The 23863-nt window shown below is 38.0% G+C and overlaps 1 protein-coding gene across 1 annotated transcript in view; it reads right to left on the bottom strand.

Moving 5' to 3' along the window:
• RIMBP2 (RIMS binding protein 2) overlaps nt 1-23248 on the bottom strand; it is a 124055-nt gene extending 100807 nt beyond the window's left edge. Inside the window, exon 1 of the mRNA XM_005147721.2 lies at nt 23156-23248. The gene's annotated coding sequence lies outside the window, so the exon portion shown is untranslated. The remainder of the gene's footprint in view (nt 1-23155) is intronic.
• Nucleotides 23249-23863: the final 615 nt, after the last annotated feature.

The raw sequence follows: 23863 nt of genomic DNA, 5'->3' as shown, positions 1-23863 counted from the left end.
CATAAAGTCCATTCTGTATTTTTGCATTTTTTTTCTATTTGATAATTGAAACAGTAACTTTTTGGGATATGCAGGTACCGCATTTTTCAGAATAGGTAATTTATTCTCCAAAGCAATAATTCAGATTTTCCAAATGCATGCTTTACTGTTATAGTAAGTAGTTCATGATTCTTTCCAGAGCAAAGTCCTTTGCAATTTATGACATTTTAGCCATGAAATTAATATGCTACTTCCTTTGAAAGCTGCCCTTTTCAACCATTCTACACTGGGAAGATGTAGAAGTCATTCAGATTCATTCAGCACATTTAATAACATACTCTATACAGATATGCATACATACTTGTATTGGCAATTTTTTTTTATTACTCGATCATTAAAGCCCTGATACACATATACTTAAGTGCTTTTCATTATGAATGAAAATATGTACCTACCCTTTACACAGCTCGCAGTAAAATCCAATTCCAATCTTTAGGAGGAGTTAATTAATATTTGAGCCACTGACTGATCCCATCAGGATGTACATCTTACATGAACTTCTGTTCAATAGGATTGTAAATATTCCTTGAAGTTCAGATTGATTTGGCATTGTATTTCCATTTGTGTCCATCAGGTAGGAAGATTTAAAAATTAAGTTTCCAAAACATATTGGCTTAAAGAATATTTGCCATTCTAATGTTTCTGTAATTTCTAACCTACAAGACACATGTTTTGAAAATCATGCTGCTGTATATAAATCGTGACCTCAATCCTTTCACCAGGAAAGCCCAAATTTAATCTAGTTTTTGCAGACCCTCATGTATCTACAACATCTACACAAGGAGATATATTCTTTTTTAACAAATGACTGTTTAAAATAAAAGGGCCAGTATTTGGATTCAAACAAAACCATTGTTCATACTTCTCAAATCAGATGTGATTTTTTCCAAACCAGCTCTCTGGTGATAGCTACAAACTCACTTCCCTTGAAGGCACATATGCAGCAAGTATCAGCCTTCTCTGCAGGGCAAAGTATTCTCTAAATGAGTATCAGTGCAGTTGCTAGCTAAACAACAACTCCATAAACATACTAAGACATATGCATTCTCATGGTGAGAAATATTTACTGGATTTAAAGAGAAGCATGTCAATACAGAATTGCTCAATATCAACATCTAATACCATAATTTGATATTTTAACAGCAAAGATTAATAACCCTTTTGCAATAATGGTATTATTTGAAGAAAAAAATTAAATACTGCAGAATCAGCCTGCAGAATCTTTTTTATTTTGTAGGCATGTCACCAGCGACATGAAAGACTCTGTCTCCTAAAACGATGAACTTACAAGTATTTGACATTTTTAACTGACTGTAAGAGAAAGGTCCTGCTTTTCAGTGACACGCAGTGAAAGACAAGACTGGAATAACCAGGAATAGCCTCTGTCTTTTTGTTATCTCTCACCAGCTCTACCCAAATCTTTGTTTTTCCCTCTCTCTCTCAAAAAAGAGAGCTAAAGATCATTTATGTACCTTCGTTATTGCAGTGTCGCAGATAAGCACAACCATATCCTCCCGATCATTAGATCCTACAACTTGGGAGCTATTTTTGCCATTTCTTTCTTCTTTACACCGCACACTGTGCCATTTTTTTAACCTGCCTCCCGTCTCTCCAAATCTCTGTGATTACCAAAACTTGTTTTCAGGCTATCATCAGACTGCTTGTTGATGAGAACAAAATCCTTACCATCCCAGATACACAATTTGCCTTTTTCCATCTGTGAAGTAAGCAGCTATTACTTTATTCTTTGCCTGTAAATTACATCTGAATTTTCTTATGTGCTAAGCAGGAATTGATCTCTCAGGGGGGCCTATGAAACACGAAGTTTATTCAGAATAGCAAATTTTTGTATTGGTCTAAACACATTTCCACTTTTGCTTGCTTTGCTGAAATCCTTTTCCCATCATGATACAACAGAAATGTCTTGCCATTTCTTGATAAAGAGCCTAGATGTTTTTTTCCTTAAATCCTGTCTTTCAGAGTCAGATAAAACTTTCTAGTGACTTTGCTTTAAGATTCCTTAGAATACACATACCAAAAGTAAATTAGCAACAAAAATGAGAAATACCAACACCCTCTCTGCATGCAAATTTCTTCCCTTAAATACAAAAAGTGAGACCAAGGGAATCCTATTTCACTGAGCAAATTAACAAAAGGTCAGAAAGCTTGATCTCTGTCACTGGTGTACTCTATCTGAAAGCTGAACTGCCTTTTAAATATTTATAAGGGAGAGCTGTAATTGCAGGCTGAGAGCTGTGAGAGAACTCTGCATGTACAATACAGGAAACTGAAAATATTCGTGACATGGGAGATATTCCACCAGAGGAACATTTGGGTGAAGGAAAGGAGCACTAACGTGGCATTTTCAATCACTTCTAAATCAGGTTGCGTAAGTAGGTGGCCTGAACTTGTTATTTTTGGGGTCTGTTTGCAAACAGACACAGAAGAAAAATTCAGACCCTTACTAGCCACTGAAAACTGGTGGGAAAAAAAGACCAAAATGAAAGGCAAAATAGTTTTGAATGACCAGTAGTAGATGGAACCATGTTTCACTTTTGTATTTTTAAACACTATAAAGAAAAATGAGAAGAGAAACAGATGCATACATGACAAAGTTGAGAGAAAACAAAAATGTTCCAGACACTGCTGCATGTATTAACTGGGCTTGCTACCAGCATCAGAGCTATCTCCCAGCAGATTATGGGTTCTTGGTAGATAATCTCCCTTCCTGATGGATTTTTGTGCCCTTAATTAAACTAAATTTGTGCTTGTCCCTCTAGTTTGAAACCCAGTTCCAAGTAATTTATTCTATTCAGCACCACAAGAAAAACAAAATGCTCAGAGAATTCCCACTCCATTCTTCCTGTAAAAACCAACGCAAGATGCAATATGACCAAGGTCCATATTATGGACACAGCCTCTTGTTCAGAAAGTATCCTCAGCAGCAAACTGCTGGAGACTCAAGAATATGCACACAAAATAAAACTATGCATTTGCCCTGTTCTTACTTCCGTGCAAGCAGACTGTTAGCTACTGCTGAAGAAGGTATACTGAACTAAGTGGACCTTTGTTCTGAAGTAACTTTATGTTCTTAGAAAGAGATTGAAGGAAGAAGGCCATATTTTACCTAGCTCTAATTAGATAATATCATCAGTGAACTCTTCTACTTGGGCAGATGCTAGCGCCAGAGCAGTCTTTATGTTAGGTTCCGTAGAATAAGACCTGCATTTTGCATGTATTACTACGCTCCTGACTGGCGCGGACTCTGGTGACAATACACCTAACCCCAGTTCCTATCAGTACACCTTAACTGAGTTACAGAATCTATCTCAATACTCAATATTGACAGGTATTCCACAAGGTCTGCCATCTTGAAGGAAACCCTCATGCATTTTTTGTTGAGCAGTAAGAAATTACTGGTGTATTGCCACTGCCCTCTTCTGGGTGAGACAAGAATGAAACCTTTCCTGCCTCCACTAATTTGGACTGCTAATAAAAAGTACCTTCGTGACTGTTGTCCCCCTTTCACAGGATCAAGAATGAATAAGCAAAAAATATTTGTCATCAGAGCACAAGAATGGGATTCAGGGGATGCAGATCTACTTTCTGGCTACTAAGACTCAGCCTCTGCCCTTGGACAATTAATTCAGCCTCTTTGTAAAGAAGAAAAAACTGGTCAAGCCAAGCAGTTTGGGAATAAACTATATTACTGACATGGAACCATGGAAGTACTATAGTGACAATGGACTACAGAAGTATCTCGGTAGTTAAAAGAACCCAGGCATGACACATCCATTGGAAAAAGTGATTCCTAATTTTCCGTATCAGTAAAACCACTCACTGGAAGTGCTTGATTCCTTAAACGTCTGTTCAATGTTCTTTCCAATCTTAGCCAGATTGAACAATTCCCATTACGACAGGAATAGGAAACATTACTGAAAATGCTAAGTTTAGCTTGAGGGTAATTATACAGATTTAGCTTTGGATGAATGGTGATCTTGATTGTGAATAGGAGGATTGTTGTTCAGAGTTTTTAATAAATAAATTTAAAAATTAGAGCTCGCTTGTCACTTGCAACTCAAAGTAAGAAAGAACAATAGGCTGTACTGGAGGCTATCCAGGCATGCAATCACAGCACTGGAACAGAAGCATCCCATAGTCTACATTACCAGAATGGTAACATAAAGACAGTTGACACAAGAAAAACACTTGAGCAGCAGCAGAATGCACACCCAGGCAATGGGAGAAACTGTAGAAAAAAAATTGTTAGCATCCTTGATTTGATAACTGAATCCCTGGCAAAGTGAATGACTCTCAAATGAAAGTAACCTAAGTTACCTAAAGCTTGACTTTTGTTTGGTTTTTAAAATAACAACAATAAATATTTAAAATATAAACCCCTACAGCTACCACATAGCTGTGGCTGCATAGTTTATGTCACCAGGTATGGCATTAGAAAAGCCCTAGGGTCTATTTCTACCTTACCCTTCCTGTAACATGAATAAGGGAGATGTCTTTTCTACTCAACACTTCCAAAAAGTTGAATCCCAGCCCCAAAGTTACATTTTAATAGTCAATAAACATAGGACCTATAATAAGGGGTTACTCTTACCTCATTTATCTGGTACATGGTGTTTAAGTAACAGGAATTTATCCAATTACACAATGGTCATGTTTGACAAACCTAGCTTAACCTTCCTTTCTTAAATAGAACATTTGGCAGCTAAGATAGAACTTGTGCTCTCCAGCACATGCAGCTATTACAAGGGAAGGTATGTGGGAGCTACAATCATATGGAATTGGTCTGCATTTCCATTCAGTTCAATTCCCACTAAGAGCCTTGCTGGTGTATTCAAGTGTGCAATATTATCCTCACTGAAGGGTTCCAGCTCCATATTACCTGGGGCAAAATACCAGCACCTTACCACCTCAGCCAGTAAGCAGGCACTTGCATTTGATTGGGATGATTATATGTACCTGTAAGGGCTGAAATATTCCACTTGTGATATTCCCCTCCAGAGTGTACCTCCACAACTATTTGTGACCCAATTTTCTAAAGTCAAGTACAGTGCTGTCATGATACTTGCTTTACCCTAGGCTCCTAAACAGGAAAGCAATGCCAACCTGTAGATAATTAGCCACTAGAAACAGGTATCATTGAAGTCCTTTGAAGACCTGTGTTTGTGTGTTACCCGAGAAACTCTTCCTAGAACAGTGATCCCAGCTTTCAGAACCAGGGCCATCAGATGCAAAAAGTCTGCACATTTCCAGTTCGATTTTGGTACTATTTTCTGGTCCACACTGCATCTCAAGCCCAGCTACTATGCAGGCCACCTTCCACTGGTTTATATTGCCAAGACCAACAAGCCAACTGTTTTCCTCAGGAGTTGACAAATTACATTAAGTCACTGTTACAGAACAGTGAAGCCTGCAACTGTGTTAGTGCAATTCCCAGATCAGCCTTACACAGTTTTTCCTATCAATGCTCATAATCTGCTTCACTTCTTGAAGCAGATATTCTGTAATCTTCACACAAAAATATTTTCTCCATCAAACTGATAACTCCTCACAAGAGCTAATACTGGTGGGAGCTCTACTGAGCAAACTTGTATTTACAAAAGCTTCTTAGCACTCCTCAAATGCTTGCCTTCATTTTACTCTTCTTTATGCATTCAATATTACATTGGTTTGCCCTTTCAGCTTAAAACATTCTTAATCACTCCAATTTTCTTAATGGTTTTTGCTTTAGCTGACATCAGTTCTCCAAAGCACTGCAATCTTGAGGGCTCCCATATTTATAGCTACTGTGCCTAATTGCTCTGAATTTAATTACTTAAACACCTAGCTGCAGAAATCTATCCTAAATTCAATGCGAGTCTGCTGCCAAAGTTTTTATGATAAATTCAAAGACATGTTACTTTGTACCTTCTGCTCACGAGGCCCTGATGCAAATGAGTCGTGTCTTACATATAAAAAGCATTCCTAACTGTAGGTCTCAAAATCCAGAGTACCACAGAATGTATCAATAAGAACTGTTCAACAGCAAGAAACATGATTACTGGGGAAAACAGCAATCTGGCTATCTAGGGGTTTTTTTTAACACTGTGAAATAAAAACTACAAGCATAAACTGAGATAAAGACACAAATGACACCTCTATACCACCAGCTATTTCTTTCATGAAGTATGAATATCAATTAATTTGCCTGATCTGCAAATTAGAAAAAGCTTATTTAGCATAACTCTAGATGATTCCTTCATTTTATTCATGCTGCAAGTATGGACAACTTTCATGTAACTGAAAACTGGTCTTGAAATCACTCTTGTGATCAACATGCCCATAACTATTTTTCATAGACTATAAGGAAGCTCTACACCAGCTACCAACTCAACTCTGTATAAATCACCTGACTGAAAAAGAAGTCTTTAGGAAAACTCAATATCCAGCAATGTTAAGTATTCTAAAATACTTGTTTTAATTTAAAAGTCCATACCACATATTAATGCACATATCACATACAGATTTTATAAAAGTAGAAGGGATTCCATGGTCCACATGTTAAGATGAACAACAGATCATGACTGTCACAGCCATATCACCAGTCAATGCAGCACTGAAACCTCAATTTTTAGCAACATGTATGAACAAGCTACTGCACCATTCTGCAGAAACCACACACTAACAAAAGTAATACCTATGTTTTCCATGGGGCTGTTGATTTTTATTTATATATCAGTCAGATAAATTTTTCTTTCATTTGCACACATGCAACTATTTTTTTTTTCTTACTGGTGTTATCCCTGAGTGATGCTACCAGAATTCTAAGGACAGTCAGGACTTTAAGCCCTAAGTATTATTAACATAAAATGTAAATCCTTTAAAAAGGATTTGAGGTGGCTTTTTATGAGAAAATGAGAGTCAGGAAAACGTTCAGCTCCCTTCGATATATACAACAGGACAAGAATTAAAGATTCATCTCTGCAAAGAAATCTGAAACCCAAACAAAATCCAGAAGGCATCTGATAACAGCTGGTATCTTTCAATAGCCAAACCATCCGAGTTGGACATCCTTATTTTGGCAATAGCACATGTATCAATTTGGCAAAACCCAGCATCTCCCCTCACTAAACAAACAGCATTCTGAACCTGTATTGTACAGTCCATGATTATTCTATCCTTTCCTATGTGCAGTACTTCAATGACCAACAGCAGTACCACTGTTGTTTGTCTGATCACATGGCATAAGGGCTCTGTTGATAATTATAAATGATTTCATACCAAGCTTAAATGTATCTGCCAAAACAGAAATTGAACCTGCAGAGAGAAAGCACTTTTTTTTCCAATGCAAGTCTTTCACATAAGCCCTGCTGGATCTGTGCCTACATGTGCAGCCAAAAACATTAGCAAACAGACTAGCCCTACAGCACAGCCACCTGAGCACTGCAGGCTTCCCCCTGTGTTCCAAAAACACTGTAGTCCACAGCTTTAGCTCTACAGGTGAATAATCTGTCATTCTGGCCAGGCACTAATGGGCTAATCAAAAGAGATTTTCAGCCTGTGGAGTATAAAATGGGACTACTTCATTTTAAGATCAGAAAGAGATGTGTCAAGATCAGAGTCAAGCCTTCATGTCCTAAACACCACTTGGTATAAGAAATACAACTGTGTTTTTCAGATAAGAAGTTTGGACCATCTACATGGAAATCATGAATGATGCATCAACAATTATCAGAAACAAACATTTAAAAGGTGCTTAATATAAAAATAATCACATTTTTAATACAGAATTGAATAAGCAGTTGAATATTCCTCATGGGAATCTTTTGTTTATTATTAGAGGTATATAAACACCCACACTTGATCTAGTTGTCTGGACCTTTTTTACAGTCAATGGAAAAATTCTCACTTCTAAATTTATCTCCACTCCAAGATAGATACTAAAAATAGAGAGCTTTCCTATTTCATCTAATTTTTATAACTTATTACTGGAGTACGACACTGCCTGAGAACCAGTCATTCATCATGGCCCCTCTGTGATGGTGCTGTAACCAGTTCTTTCGCCATCTAGGCTTAAAGCAAATTTACCTTGACCTCCCATTTGCTTTTCTTATGAGTCATTTAACAGATCACCTGAACCCCATATACACTTGTGCATACACCCTCATTTCACATGAAACTGTGCCTGTAATAGCTGCTGACACTCAGACTTTTCCAGGGGAGCTCTATGAATAAGTTAAATAACTAAATTATCACAGGTCCAGAATTAAGCTCAGAAAGTGAGAATCAATTTACTTTAACTTTCCTATTAAGTTATGAAGATTAGTTAAAGGATTTTCTTTTTCTCCAGCCTCCATCTGCATCCTGGATAAGTGAAAGGATAGAATTGATGATATGCAGGTCACATCTATCTTCCTCTTTGATCCTGTTAATGAAATCAAGGTTTACTGCAATTTTCTGCTTTCCATCGTGTAAGGAATGAGGTTACTTTGAAGATTCCTTGAAGCTTACAGTATTTTTCCTCGTAACTAGATTCTATTTCTCCTGGATATCTTACTTCTTTACCACTGCCAGTATATGTTGTTAGTATTAATCTTTTGTCTAAAATAGCCTAGACTGAGCTCCACAAACTTAAATTCTACCTTGAATTTGTACTGAAATTTTTATAGAATTTTTTTTGCCTTTTCTCTCTTGCAAGCAGGCATGATGTATTTTTAACTACAAGCAGGGGGGTAGCGTTTAAACTAGGACCTCATACATACTAAAATGGCTGAAAAGGAGTCTTCATCAAGTTCATGGTTCAACTGATAATGCCAGTTGACAGTCCAGGACACTACCCTTTCTCTACCAGAGTACGAAATCCAGTGAAGTCATAACTGTATACATGACATAACAAGAAAGATGTTTCTTCTCTCCATGAGTTAGTGACAAGAACAAGATAACCAGATCACATAACAGGAAAAGCCAAAGCCCACAGCTGCTACTAGCTGATGTACGATCAGTGCAATTCCTCTGAAAAAGACCTTCCCAGCTAGCAAGTTCCCAGCTGCCTGTTTGCCCATGGACCTTCCTCTGCTCCATGGTGCCACTCATAACAGTCATGAATGCAGGAAGGAAGCAGCAGGTCAGGCTGACAAGATGCACTTAGCGTATGACATCAGTGAAACACACCATGTCATGCTGCAAACATCAGAGAAACAGCCATAGGTGAGAGAAAAAGAGGCTGAGTTAGCTTGTGAAAGTCTCACTTGGGCTGTTTCAGATTTTGAGAGGTCTGTAAACAGGTTGTGAAAGCCCTTGTTTGGAGAGAGTTCTGGTGTGCTAAAGGAAGCATCACATTATCCCTAAGTTTGCTGCTGAGCCTTGTACTGCCATTTCCTTCCTGGAATAAGAAAACAATACAAGCAAAGGAACCAAAGTACAATCTTTACATCAACCTTCCACCTCCTCACCTTCCGCAGAGCAGATTAGTACACATTCTATTTTAATTCTGTGTGAAAGCCATTAGTGCAAAGATTGGAATACATAACTCCAATTTAAAATAAATGAACAATAAAACCACAACACATCTCCTTGTATGTTCTGCTGGCAAGCTTAGATAAGTACACTAGAAGGAAACTAAGAATGCTCCAGACATTAAAGGTTAACATTGCTGTGGTATGGCTTGGTTTTGCATAGTGATTTAGGCTCACTGCCAGCCTGAGTCCTTCAATGTTTTAACTATCTGCAGCTTGAGTGATTACATTAATAAACTTCCAGTACAGACAGTATGCTAAACTCTAGCCACTCTTCATGTAGGAAGAGGATGGAAGTCTTAAAATACGCTTTCTCTTCTAAATAAAAAGGCAAACCCTGGCCTGATTTTCTCAGGAAGAACCATTCCTTAGAAACCTTCATTAACCTCTTCATTCTCAGTAGGATTTTTAGGACCAGGGTGATTCCCTGTCAGCCAAAGAAGGATCTTTTTTCCCCCTTCTTTTTTAAGCAGCAGATAAAACATGCCTACCCAGCACCCACCACAGGTCTACATATTTCAGATCCCAGTCATAATATCCCTACAAATCACAGTTTGAGTACTTCAAGGCCAAAAGCATACATATTCGTCTACTACTCAAGCTAAGACAGTAAATCATCAGCAGTGACTTATAAGCAGAGATTTATTTAGCTCATCATAGGTCAGTCCAGAAATCTTCAGGTCAACTCCAAAATAAACAGAACTGTAAGTGATCAGATTGAGCTGCACACAATCCCAAGTATATCTTACAAACTAGTACATTATTACATAAGGATGAGGAACAATTGAATCCTGTTGTGCTACATAAAAATAAGAAAACCTTCACATTTGGTAAGAGGCAAAACATTTGCTAACAACACCAAGGGAGAATCGCAAGCAATGTATTACAAGCCACATTGTTTCACCTATCACTGTGTACTGTCAGCAAGGAATACCTCTTCCAGAAACTGCCATAAATGCAGTTTACTTTTCTGCAACAGGAACAACTCCCTGCCAGACCTAGATCTTGACTTCTGCCTCCACTGTACCCATAAAAAAGACAAAAGGACTACTTGCAGAATGAGTCTGACATAGTTACTCTCTTCCTGCAGGGAACTACAAGCACCTGTTAAGAAGTCAACAGAAGTATCTGCATCTTGTTCACAAAATGTTGTTTCCTCATCCACCCTCCATGACTACCAGCTGTATACAGCACTATAGAACTGCTGTATTTTTTCTTAGGTTGATTTGGTTTAATTTCTGCATCAGGAAATGATTGAAAATGTCTCATATATACAAAAATCTACACATTCACCTGTAAGTTTACTCAGTGGAGCAGAGCTATGTGGGTAGAACATTCAGGTTTCTTTCTCAGCTCTGTCACTAACTCACTGCAGAAACTTGGGGAAATCATGTGCCCTTCTAAACAAAATGGGGATAATAATCATTCTTAGCAAACAGATGTGCAGTAAGACTTTGTTAATTAATGTCTGTTAAGTACTTTAGAATCCCAAGATGAAAGACAAAGTGCATCAGATGAATCCATAAAACATAAAATATCTAATATTAGCATTTAACAACAAAGGATAAAGCATTTAACACTTCTTAACCATTAATCCTATGCTTGTAAAAGGCAAACTACCATCCTTTCTAAACAGAGCCAGAAGCCTGTAAAAGCTAGGGACTCTGCCTCCAAACCTTCTTTCACCTCACTGAGGTGGAATTATTTAAACACCACTAGTATCAAACCAAACTGCCTGGACACAAACATGCAGGTACAAAAACAACCCTACAACTAGGAAAACAAATAAGGCTGTTTGTTGTATGCTTAATCATGTGCAACCTGATTTTCAGGTTGGGCTCCAGCAGAACTATTCTGCAACCCTTCTGAAGACTGAGAAGATGGAAAGCTCAGCAATAACTCATGATGACCAGTTCAGCTAACAAATACAAATCTAAAAGACTACAAAATAATGGCAGAAAAGTAGATTGTCTTTAACACAGAAAGCTTACCATAAAGGTAGCCATTTATCAACATGATTTTCTCTTAAACCTTTATGGAGAAAAACTGAGTGTCTGTTAATAACTCCTACTTGAAGCAGACACATGAGAGGCTGTCAGGAAATACTGTCTTCAGTTCTGTGCCTGCTCCCTTTTCTCCCTTCACATGACTCTGGCCCATATGTTTCTTTTGAGACACATTATTTGTTTGTGTTTTTTAACTTTAATGAATTTTTGCTGCTAACTTCAGAGATGTAACTTGAATTTTATCTTCACAGTTGAATCAAACAAAGTGGCTATTACATGCTACTCAGTTCAAAAAGCATTTTATGTTGGAGGCTTCTTCAACTTCTTTGCTCCAGAATCAGGCCCAGATCCCTTCTAAAATGGAGAATTTGCATGTATAAGCTAAAAGAAGGTTCCTTAACTATTGCTTACTCTAATCAAAGATTTAAAACCATTACTGCCATCAACATCCACCTAGCCATCAATCCAGCATCCTCAGAATATCCTGAATTCTTTTCCAGGAGTGGAAATCAAGACACATGTTACTACGAGAAGCTGGCAAGTATGTGTACACACATACTTCCCAGCTTCTCATCACACAGGAGATCTCAGAGTGATCACACAGAAGTGATCTCTTCAGAATGCACACACTGGGTGCCCATACCCAGGTTATGGCAGAGGAGCTGCAAGGGCCTTTGTGGGGAGAGGCTGAGGCTGCCCTGCACCAGACACAGCCTATCACAGTGACGAAAAAGCAGAGGCAAGAAAACATCTTACATCAGCTAATGTGGGCCTCCAGGAACTGGCCTGAATTTAAGATACAGCCTATGGTCAAGGCATATAGGTTAAAGCATAACCTCTACTACCTTTGCTGCTTGCAGTCCAGAAAAACAGACTCTGTGAGGTTAAAGCATGTGGAGAGATGCACTATACAGTTATTCATTAGCTTTTGTGCAGAGGCTGCTGATGCCTTGCATCTGGTTGGCATGAAGATACATCATGTTTTAAATTACCCTTACATTGATATTAGTGAGTTCTATCAACTATGTTCTTTAAAACACTTCCCCATCTCTTCAGTTTAATAACAGAAGTTCCCCTCTGGGCTTGCTGTTAACATGTAAAATTTCCCTGTATATTTCCCCCTGCAGTCTTCACGACTGACTTTCATTTGGCATAAACCCTGAGCACATAGTCTTGAGACAGTAGAAATAATAACCCAATGTATTTGACCCCACAGGAATAACAATTTGAAATGAGAATCTGCTTTTCCTAGGAAGCACTAAGTTCAAAATTGTAAGAGGCAGAATTACTGATGAAACCAGACTACTACCTAGTTATTTTGTTATTAGTTTTATAGTTATTTATTAGACTACAGAGAATAAGCTGCATTAGTGTTCTTACATAATATAAGCTGTATAAATTCCTGGTTTATTCATATTACCCATTCTTTTTGCTTGTTCCAGTTGACCTTTCCGGAACATAAACTCTACACTAACACAAAAAGTTAGAGCTTTAAAATGTATTTTAAGTATTTCACAGTATACATAAATTAGTTCAATTATTCATGATGGAAATAGTATGGCTCGTTTCTTACATTTCTCTGCTCCCCTTTTAAAATGCGTATGGTAATTATAAGAGACATGCAACACAGAGTAGGATGTTGTAGCAATTCCCCTGAAGTATTTACTTGATGCTTGTGTTATTTATGTACTAGTAGACTATTATCAATCCAATAATGATGGATAGTGACTGTGGGACTTCACAGGCCTTCTTCCATAAAGTAGGTTTGATGGGACTATAAAAAAATCAGATGTATTTCTTCTAATTCATACTTGTACTGGATTACAACTGTGGGAATTCAGGCATATAAGATTTATCACTTATGTGAGAGAGATGTACTGTGCTGACCCATTACAAAAGAAAACTTTTTCACCCTCAAGTTATTCCAAGAAATTAAGAAATTCTAATAACAGGAGCAACACGTACCTTTAAAAGCACTGCAGCTCACAGGCATACATTATTATTCTTCCTAGTTAATGCCAGCAATTATATTTTAATGCATGTTGCAGATAATAAATGTAGGGCTACATGCCTCAAATATGTATTTTTCTACAAGCCATGAATGCAATGAAAATTCCATCCTCTCGGCAATTACCACACATCACAAACAAAAGATCATTTTTATCCTCAAGGCAGATTTGACACCAAAGACAGTCCCATTTTGCTGACTTGTGAATTTTAGTTTTGAAGGGGAAGCAGTCCACAAATGGTAAGCTTACAAAAAGCTAAACTGTAGTATATTACTGAGGACAAAGACAGGACCAATGACAAGGAATTAAGAACACTGTCACTCATCATCATTTAACAGAGATCATTTTTAACTCTGTATTGAATCAACCAAGCTATCACACACATAAAATTATTGTAACATGCTAGTCTGGACAGACACCAGGAGAATCACTTCATACATATGGAAAATAAATATATACTATGTTTTAATTCTGTAGGTTTATCACCAAGATTTCTTATTTACCCAGCCCCTTCACTTCCCACTCTGCCTTCTCATTGTGTTTTATTTTCAAGCCTCTCTCCTTCCTTCCTCATTCAGTTGCCTGGGAAATCCTACAGCATCTAATGTAACTTGTAGAAAGAACTAGTACACAAACCTACAATGTAGGGAAACTAGGCTCACTCAAAACAAAAAAGAACACCAGTGCAAGTGAATGCTTTGGTCCAGACACCTTTCCTTGAGTCCAAAAGGCCTCTCCCCTTTGCAGCACAAAGTATATATATTATTTGTAAATTCTCCTAAGGAGTTGCATGACATTTTAACTTTCAACCAGTGATTTCTTGTAGGTGGGGGGACTAAAAACTAACTATGGCATTATAACCTCTCAAGACCCACAGATCTACTACCTCTGGCTCCTGGAAGAAAGTAAACTGAAAAATCGATACCTGATTTTGGTTTTCCCCTATTGTGGCTAAATAAATTCTGCCATTAAAAAAAAAAAACAAAAACAAAAAAACCAAAACCCAAAAAACTACAAACCATATTCAAACAGTAATATATATCCAGACACTTTTCTAACAGTCATTATCTGAGATCATAATGAAAAGGGATAGAAATGACCATACTAGATCAGATTTGAGACCTATTTGATACAGGAAAAATATTATATCAGATGCTTAAGAATAAGGCACAAGTAAACCACAGTAAGCACCTGTAGCATAATCTCTAGTCTCTTACAGGGGCTGAAATAAGATATGATAAATACTAACAGAACACCAAAGCACACAGGGCTCAACATCCCATCGAGTACAGTTCAGTTCCATTCACACATTGCAGAATGTAACTCAGTCATGTTCAGGAAAATTTCCTGTTACTTAGTTACAGGAAATCAGAGCTGAGAAAATATCCTTTTCAATACTAGCACAGTCTCTTAAACAAAATTATATTGAAAAATCAACAACATTGTTCTCTACATGCACTGGTAACATTTCACCTAACAGATTAAATTTTAGTTACACAAACCAGAATATCTGAAGAGAGGGGAAGAACACACATCACAAAGGGGCTAAAGAATGGGGTAAAGTGGAAGAATGAGGCTTCTCATTCATGCTCCCCCAAATAGTGCATCACCCTGCTCTATTTAATTGTATACCTTGACTGTCAGCTCTCTGAGAAGTGTTCTGTGCCTCTTTCAATGAGGCTGATGCTCAGGACCTTGTCAGCAGCTCTTCCTGCAGATCAGAAACAGGAAATGTTCCAGTTGTTGTCACTTTTAGTGTCACATACTTGTTGCATCAATGCTGACAGTTATATTTAACAAAATGTGGGTATTAGCAGTACAAATGTTATGCTTACAGTCATGTTTACTGTTCTTTGCTCACAGCAGCTTTGCACAAAGAACCATTAAAATCACCTGAGTCTTGTAAGAAGACAAGTGTTACACCACTGGTGTCAGCAGTACACTACAGCATTCACTATTTGATTCTTTTAGTTCTTATCAGACTGCTTCTTGTGTTGTTCTGTTTTCTGAATTGTTCTAAGACAATTTCATAATCCATGTATCAAGAAAAAAATGTGTATTTACAAAACTTCTACCATCAGATCATATCAGCAGCTTGGGGCTCTTTATACTTCCTTTCCTTTTAAGAGTATTTACTGAAATGAAACATTTTTCAAAATGAAATCTAGAAAGGTTTCAAACTAAGCATAAGATTTATGGTTTATTATTATTAATGCCTATCAATATTAAAGCCGGCAAAACTTTATTTTGCATATAACAGCTGGGATCAATATCTACAAAGAAGTCATTGAGCAGGGCTGCCTTTCTCTGGCTGCACAAGACACTTCACCTTTTGGAATTATGAAGAAAAGGCGTTACCTACCACCACTAAAAAAAATAAGCTAAAGTCTATTTGAGCCATCAGAGCTATGACAATTGCTGTGACATGAAGGATCTACCCTTCCTTCCAAATCCCTTCTCCCTTATCAGCAGTATATATACAGGATGTTACTCTAAAGCATACAAAATCCATGTTTGTATTTCCTCCCTGGCAGGAATCCTCAAGAAAAGATCACCACAGCTGCTGCTCCCCAACACTCATCACTGGCAAGGTAGCACACAGCAAAGGCAGTTCAGATAAACAAGCACTAGATTATGGACAAGAGCGTAAGAAAAGATCTTCTATTCTAATTTTTCATGTTTCATACCTTCATTTGTTCGGGGCAGCCACCTGTAACAACCTGAAACCATTCAGGATGGAGCCTGGGTGACAGCTCTCTTCTCACTCTGATTGTAAAGACATTAACTGGAAGAGGTCCAGATCCTGAAGAGCTCATCTATGCATGTCATTAACAGAAACAACTGCCCTAATGACAGGTTTCCTTTAAACCACAAAAGCATTGCTGTACCCATCTGCCCTACCACACAAACACAAAACTGCTTTACAGTTGCTTCTTTGTTTTCCTCCTAATTCATACAAAAGCCAAGCACCATGATTACACAGCAGTGCAACCACTTAGGCTTCAAATATGACTCAGCTACCAAATCACAGGGAGCCTATGGCAGATACATTTGTATAGATTATTTAAGACTGTTGATCAACGGAGACCCCTTCCAACAATGAAACATTTGTAGTTTCAGTATACCCAGTAGGTAAGCCATTAGGAAAACAGACTGACTGTAGTCATCATGATTTATCATAGCAGGAATTTTTTAAATAATAAATATGGAAGCTCTTTACTATGAGCAGTCAGTTAATTTAATGTGAAATACTGTCTTTAGAAGATCAATATTTCCCCCTCCTCCCTTCTTATACAAGATTTAATTAAGAAAAGCAATACAATGGCTAACATGTTGGACAGGACTCTGCAAACAATATCCATAAATTTGCACTGATCTTGCTGAATGATCTTAACAAATAAACCTGAAGCACACTGAAATTTCTCCTCTGCAAAACAGTATCAACCATTATTCTTAGGCCCTTTCTGAAGACTTTTTTAATGAAATTTGCTGTTGCAGATTAACGGCTACTCTGTAACAAAATGCAGGTTCACACATCACTGATTTCAGTAAGAAATTACAAACTTTAAAATCTGACTTAATTTTAAAAATCTGAAATACACCACTACCCAAAATTTAATTTAGTTGTTCCAGTCTCTAACTGCAACTTCTGTTACGAGGCTGCAGCAGCTCATTACACACTCAGCCTTCCCAGCAGATAATGAACATGAGGCACAAAGATCTCCTGTGATTTACTTGAGAACACACAGCATGCCAAATGTGAGAGCCACAAACAAGACATGCCCTGTCCAGGAAACCAAAATGAGACATATTCCTCCAGGTACAGAGCTGGTCCATCAACAATGGAGTGCTTAAGCTGCATTGGACAGTCTATAAATATGCTTTAGGCAACAGAAATATGAAACAATAAGCAAAGAAAAAGTGAGAGAGGCTATTACTCTATGAGTGGATACATTGCTGTCACTTACAAAAGTGCTCCTTTTGCAAAACAGCAATCTAATGAATTACTGTGCATTAAAAATTTATCATCCTTACACAGCATTTTTAAAAATTTCTTTATTGATTGATGTTTTCATTTTGCATTATGCACCAGAGCCCAATTAAGATCTGTAGGAAGTGAAGAAGTGGGGGGGACAGGCTGAGAGGTTTTCTGTTTGTTCTGTACTCTGGTCACTTCAAAGCTAAAATGAACAAGCCTATCAGGAAAACAGAAGGGATCCTAGCATACTGCATTTAACATCATTTGATCATTACCTGGAGTGCTAGTGTTTAAATCTAACCCCTCCCCTCTTCTCCCCTGCAGCAAAGGCTGACAGTGCAGACAGCAGAGAATTTCAGGGAAATAAGACAAGTGGCCTGACAACTGAGGGCACAAATCTTGTGCCAGAACAAACCATCCACAAGATTTCTACAGTCATTGTACATACAAAAAAACCCTGATCAGACTGTTGGCTTCAGACAGAGCCTTATGTCAGGCCCAGTATGACACAAGCACATTTTTCCTAACTACTTAAAGGTTATGTAATAGAGATCTGCAGAGCATTAGCAGTCACATGACACATCCCACTAAGATTTCAAACTGCCACCTACAAAATTTAATTAGCAAGCAGTAAACAAGAGAGAAAGGAAGAAACACACGCCTGGAACTGACACCGAGTATTCTGAACATTCTAAACTATATGCAGAATTGGGGGCAGGGAAGTGGGGAGACCAGAAAGCAGGATTTAACAAACATGTATAATCACAACTGTCACAGAACAGGGAATATACAGCAAACAGGACAGTTTCAATCACGTACTGCTTGTTATATTGACAACTGTGAGCTTTATCCAGCTGAACTCTAAGCACCATCAACTCTATCCATCTCCAGTAACAGTTTAGCACATTAACACACTCCCAGAGATACTATGCTGAGCTACCCCTCCTGGTCTAAGCTGGCACAGACCTATAAAGTCCCTGCTGATTAATGTCAGAGAATATTTTAAGTGAGTTAAAAAATGTGCTTACTAAAGATGCATTTTGCATGTTGGTGAAAAAGCACCATGATATTTCACACAGGAGTAAAAACACATCATTTTATTCAACCGTATAAGGAGGTACAGAAATATCCAGCAAAAGATGAAATGGTGAAGCCCCAGAATAAATTCCTGATTCTGAAGGAATTAAGTCTCAATGTAGGATTCTTCTAAGCTAACCTAGCTCTAAAACGGCTTATGTTCCTCTCAAAATTGGCAAGAGAGGGTATTACTGTCATATTTCTCCCCACACATGCAATGAAAAAAGCCTACTTGAAGCTGTCTATAAAAATTATTTATGCTCGTCAGCAATAAAAAAAAATAAATCCCAAACCAACACCTGAATAAATCAGTGTAGTCCCAGTGGAGGTGGAAGAAAAGGGGTTCATATGCTGACTGCCTGGCAACCCACTGTGCCTCAGATCAGGCCTTAAGGAAAGGATCATACTGAACTGCTTGCTACAAGATGATCTTCAAAGAAAAAACATAAGATAGTTTGTAATTGTCAGCAGAGGAGAACAGAGAAGGGAGACTCTGCCATACTATTTGTGATGCCTTCCCCTTGACTCTTCACCGTAACACAATGCACTGCTGCTGCTTGCTAATCAACATCAAACATTTGGCATAGTAATACTTAGTGCATATATAACCAAATGTTATATTGTTTGTAACAAAAAACACAAAACTTCATGACAATTGAAAAGAAATAAAAAAATCTGACCTACAGTTGCATTTCCTCTGTCCTGACTGTAAATGTTTTTACCAGACCTCTGTCAGCACTAGGGAAACTAGGCTCTTCACTTCAAACTAAACATACCTGTGAGAACAGTATAAAGTTTAGAAAAATCAAATGTTATTCTGAAAAGCTCAGAACCAAATCAGGTTCTTCTGATACTTGGAAGTATTCTCCTAACAACATACAATACAGACTGTCAAGTGATTTATAAGTAGCATCTAGAAGACTCTATTGGAGTTTACCATCCTGACAGAGAAAACAGTCTTTGGTATGAAGATCTCATTTTTTAAGAAGATAAAATAAGTACAATGCAGTGTAAAGGGTTCATTATTATTCCCATTTACAGAAAGAGAACAGATCCCAAGGGATACTAAGTGCTTTGCCCAGGGCCATTCACAGAATCTGTGGCACAGCTGGAAGTCACACTTCGATATCCTCATCAAGTGCCACATCACAAGCACAAGCCAAGGTATGGAGTCACAAGCCTGTAAGCCACTCTGACTTCCCCAGCAAAATGCCAGCCACAGGTGGCTTTACAATTATACTTTATAGAATGAACGTTAACTCCAACACGTTATTTGACAGGATGGTTACTGGCAACAAAGAAACCCTCAATGACCACATTCAAACTTCAGTGTCAACCAGCAGCTCCACAAGATCATTAGCTGTTCTCCCAGGGCAATGTTATCACTGTCATTTCCCAAGAGTCCACTCTGTGCAAATAAGCCAGATAAAATTCCTCTTTTTCACTGGTGAACAGAAACTAGTTTCCTGACACGCTGCTTCAACGACGCTGCATTTTTCCAGCACTGTGGCTACATTCTTAATCAATTTCTAATCACAATATAAATATATGTTTTTCACTTGTAACAGCAATGAGCAAATGCTGCTGTCAGCAATGCTTCATGACAGCTCTCATGTGTGCCAGACAATCAGCTTACAACACCAGAAGAGTCAGAAGAGAGATAATCATCAGTGGCACCAGGTGTTTTCCAGAAAAAAATCACTTACATAGTACTATGCATGGAAAGATTTTCCAAATTAGCGAGTAAATGCTACCTATACAGCTTACCGTTCTGTCAAAGAGCTCACTGGACATGATGCTATAATGCTATGAAAGGGGGAAACAAAAGAATTTACACTAAATTGCGCTTTCATCAGAATCCTTTGCTAAATATTAAGCCAAAACCATGTTCCAGTAAAAAAAGTCATGACTAACATTTCAGTTACTCTGACATAATTTGTGATGGTGAAAAACAGCCTTGGCTCTCAAACCATACTTCATTCAATGTAAATAAAGGACAGGATAGTGATGCATGACCAACTAGTTTCTTATTTCAGAACAAAGTCAGCATGATTTTGGATATTTAATTTTGAAAAGCAGTGCGGCATTTGACACACATAAAGGCAAACCCCTTATACCAGAGGATACCAATTATCCCATGATGACAAGCATCTTATTTCTACCTGCAGCAACCCAGAAAAGCCCAGACTTTTGTAATAAACTATTGGCTGTTATTAATAGTTAATAAAAACCCTAGTCTCTTGTGCTTACACATTTGTTTCATACTCAATATCACACACCTATCTAAACTACAATGAGTATGCACATCTAACATATACCTAAAATAGAATGAGCTGATATTCAAAGAGATAGGTATTTTGTATATATGCAGAAATACAAACCTAGCTTTTATCAGTATGGGATTTGCCACATATAGAGATGCGTAAGATTTCTGAGCTTCTAATGGTCAGTTAACTCAAGTAGCATATATCAGCTATTCAGATAGTTCTCATACAAAATCTGTGGCACTGCACTGTCCCATATTTTGCTTGATCTCACTTTACCTACCCCTAAAAACCATGTGCCATTTTAAAGCTATAATACAGTCACAATTCTAGAAAATTCAACACGTTACAGTTTTTCAAAAAGGTGCACCAGGTATACCCAAATATATAAAGATGTATGTAACAACACTGCACCTCTGTCCACTGCCTCTAGTACAGAGCCATGCTCTATGTCAGGAGGCTGGAACTCAGCTACAAAAAATCAGGGTTGCTCTTTGGTCCACAGGCAGCATGACCACTTCACCAGTTCAGAGTAGGCCTTTTCCCTATTAAAAAGAAAGTAGTGTACAAAGGCACCAGTCAGGACCACCATACATCTGACAAAAATAACCAAGAGTCACCTAAAAAAGACTGACATCCTCCTCTAAGGTACTAGAGGTAACATGTATGTATATCAGAGGATGTTTACAGTGGTGAATCCTGGCTGACATCTGTAAGATTTGATCTGAATTGCCATCTCATGTGTCAGCTGGGTAGACTTCAAAGCCCCCCTCTAATAAAAACATAACAATGCCTGATTAAAAATCTGAAATATAAAGTTACTACAGTAACTTTCCTATCAGTTCATGTATACTGTGATTTTTCATTGTACTGAATTTATGGAGATGCTTTAATTTCCCTCTTACCCCTTAGTCTGTGTTCTAACATTTAATGATGTTTTCTTAAGGCAGCTCTTCTATCTTGCTAAGCAATAGTCATTATTTGTATTTTGATGCTGGCAGTCATAGCATTCTTCCCCTGCCTCAGCATACTTGGTACAATTCTTTATGTTAAGATCAATGACTTTGATTTTAGGTATTTCTTCAAAATATACAAGATCACTTAAAGAGCAGACTCTGCATTTACTAGATGCAGTGACAAGATTCATTAATCAGTTATTATGTTGAGTTATTATATATAAAAACTCTGCATCACTACCTGCACTGGACAAAAAAGCTCAGTCAGTGTTTTACTGCTAAAATAACAGACAGCAGCAGCTTAAAAAGAAAAACAAAAGCTTTCATAGGCACTTGGATTTTCCTCATTACGTTCGTACATGATCTTAGAATAATGTCGACCATCACATCACTCTTGGAAAGGCATATCTTATCTGCCCAATGCTATAAGCAATAGTCAATTTTGGAAAGAGGTTAATAAAAAAACCCTGCAGTATCCCCTATAATACTGAGTATAGCATGTTAGTATGTGCTAACTAATTAACTGGTATTTATATGCATATGCTATAATAAAATGTTGTTGTTCTGTTCTACGTACATATACATAGCATACTTCCCACAAATCTGCTATGTATAGAGTGTCCACATATGTACATATATAGCTGCAGAAGAGCTCTCCCTTCTACCAAAAAAGGACGAGATATTTACTTGCAATAGGTCTAATTTAGCATTAGATGCCAGACAAACACCACATATAATTTTATTAATAATTATCTTTATAGAAGAGTAGTCACATTGATGCCTTTGCCATGACATAATATACAGCTGCAAAGCAAACAGATACTGTGAATATGCACCATGCTTGGGGTCTGGGAGGGGGAAGCTGCTAGCCAGTATGATTACTAACTTTGCACTAATACAGAAAATAAACATGGCACCATCAAACCTGTCTGTACAATATTTATTTTACTGCAAACCTTACAAACCTTAAAAGTGACTGGAAAATGACATGAGATTAAACATCAATAGGAGGGAGGATGGAATAATCTAGCAAGAGTTTAATCCCTTTACCTAGTGCTCGTGCATGCTTCTAACACATTTTATTATTCTAAACAGCACCTAGAATACAAGATCCAGTGAAGGGCATCATCAAATTGCAGCAGAATAATAAAGTTTGTCTGCCTCCAGCAAGAGTTACTGCTGCATTACTGCTAACTAAAAAGAAGATTCTCCCCCCCACACACTTACAAATCTTCAGCCCTCCCACCCTCATTTGGCCCATAAAGCATTTAACAGAAATACCTATTTTTAGAAAGGGTGAAATCTCAGCATACCTTCAAATCAAGTGCTTCCGATGTTCAGCAAGATCATTGCCGAGAGAGAGAACTGCAGTCTACTGTGTCAAATTACAACCTTGGAGAGAAAGGCGGCAGCGTCGGCAGCAGCAGCATTGGTGTGTTTGCACTGCTAGTATTCAAGCTAGAAATGATTCATTAGTTGTCTGCAGGGAGGCAGGGTGAAAAAGAGAGAGCAAGCATCATCGGCCATGCAGCAGCTGCCAGAGCCTATGAAACAGCAGTGCTCGCACACACATACGCACACAAAGATGGCTTTCCCTATTTGCCAGTTTCTCTTTCACATAGTATTAACCCCGACACAGCAGCAGGGAGCACGGACAGTAGCTGACAAGCAGCGAGTGGGATCGCAGCAAGGATGTGTTTCAGTGAGGGAGGGCACGGGAGGAGGTGGGTGTTGGGAGATTTTATTTTACCTCCAAGTAATGCTATCACAGGATCTTCTCAGTAGGTCATCTGTGGCCTACTGGCACGAACCAATGAACTGTAAATGTGAGCTGCAATGTTTTTTTCACTCCCAAGCCTGCCCAATGGAAGGCTTAGAAACTCAAATGCAGAAGGGTATTAAGACAGATTACCTGGAGCATCCTAACCAGTCTGTCTTCCCTCTTCTCAGGAAAACTGTATACAGTATATTCAAACAAAACTTCTAAGTGTGCAACAATCAGCTCCCCAGCAGCTAGAGGG

Source organism: Melopsittacus undulatus, chromosome 12 (assembly GCF_012275295.1).
Source record: "Melopsittacus undulatus isolate bMelUnd1 chromosome 12, bMelUnd1.mat.Z, whole genome shotgun sequence".
NCBI lineage: Eukaryota > Metazoa > Chordata > Aves > Psittaciformes > Psittaculidae > Melopsittacus > Melopsittacus undulatus.
The sequence above is the reverse complement of the archived record's forward strand: the minus strand, read 5'-3'. Positions and strand labels throughout refer to the sequence as shown.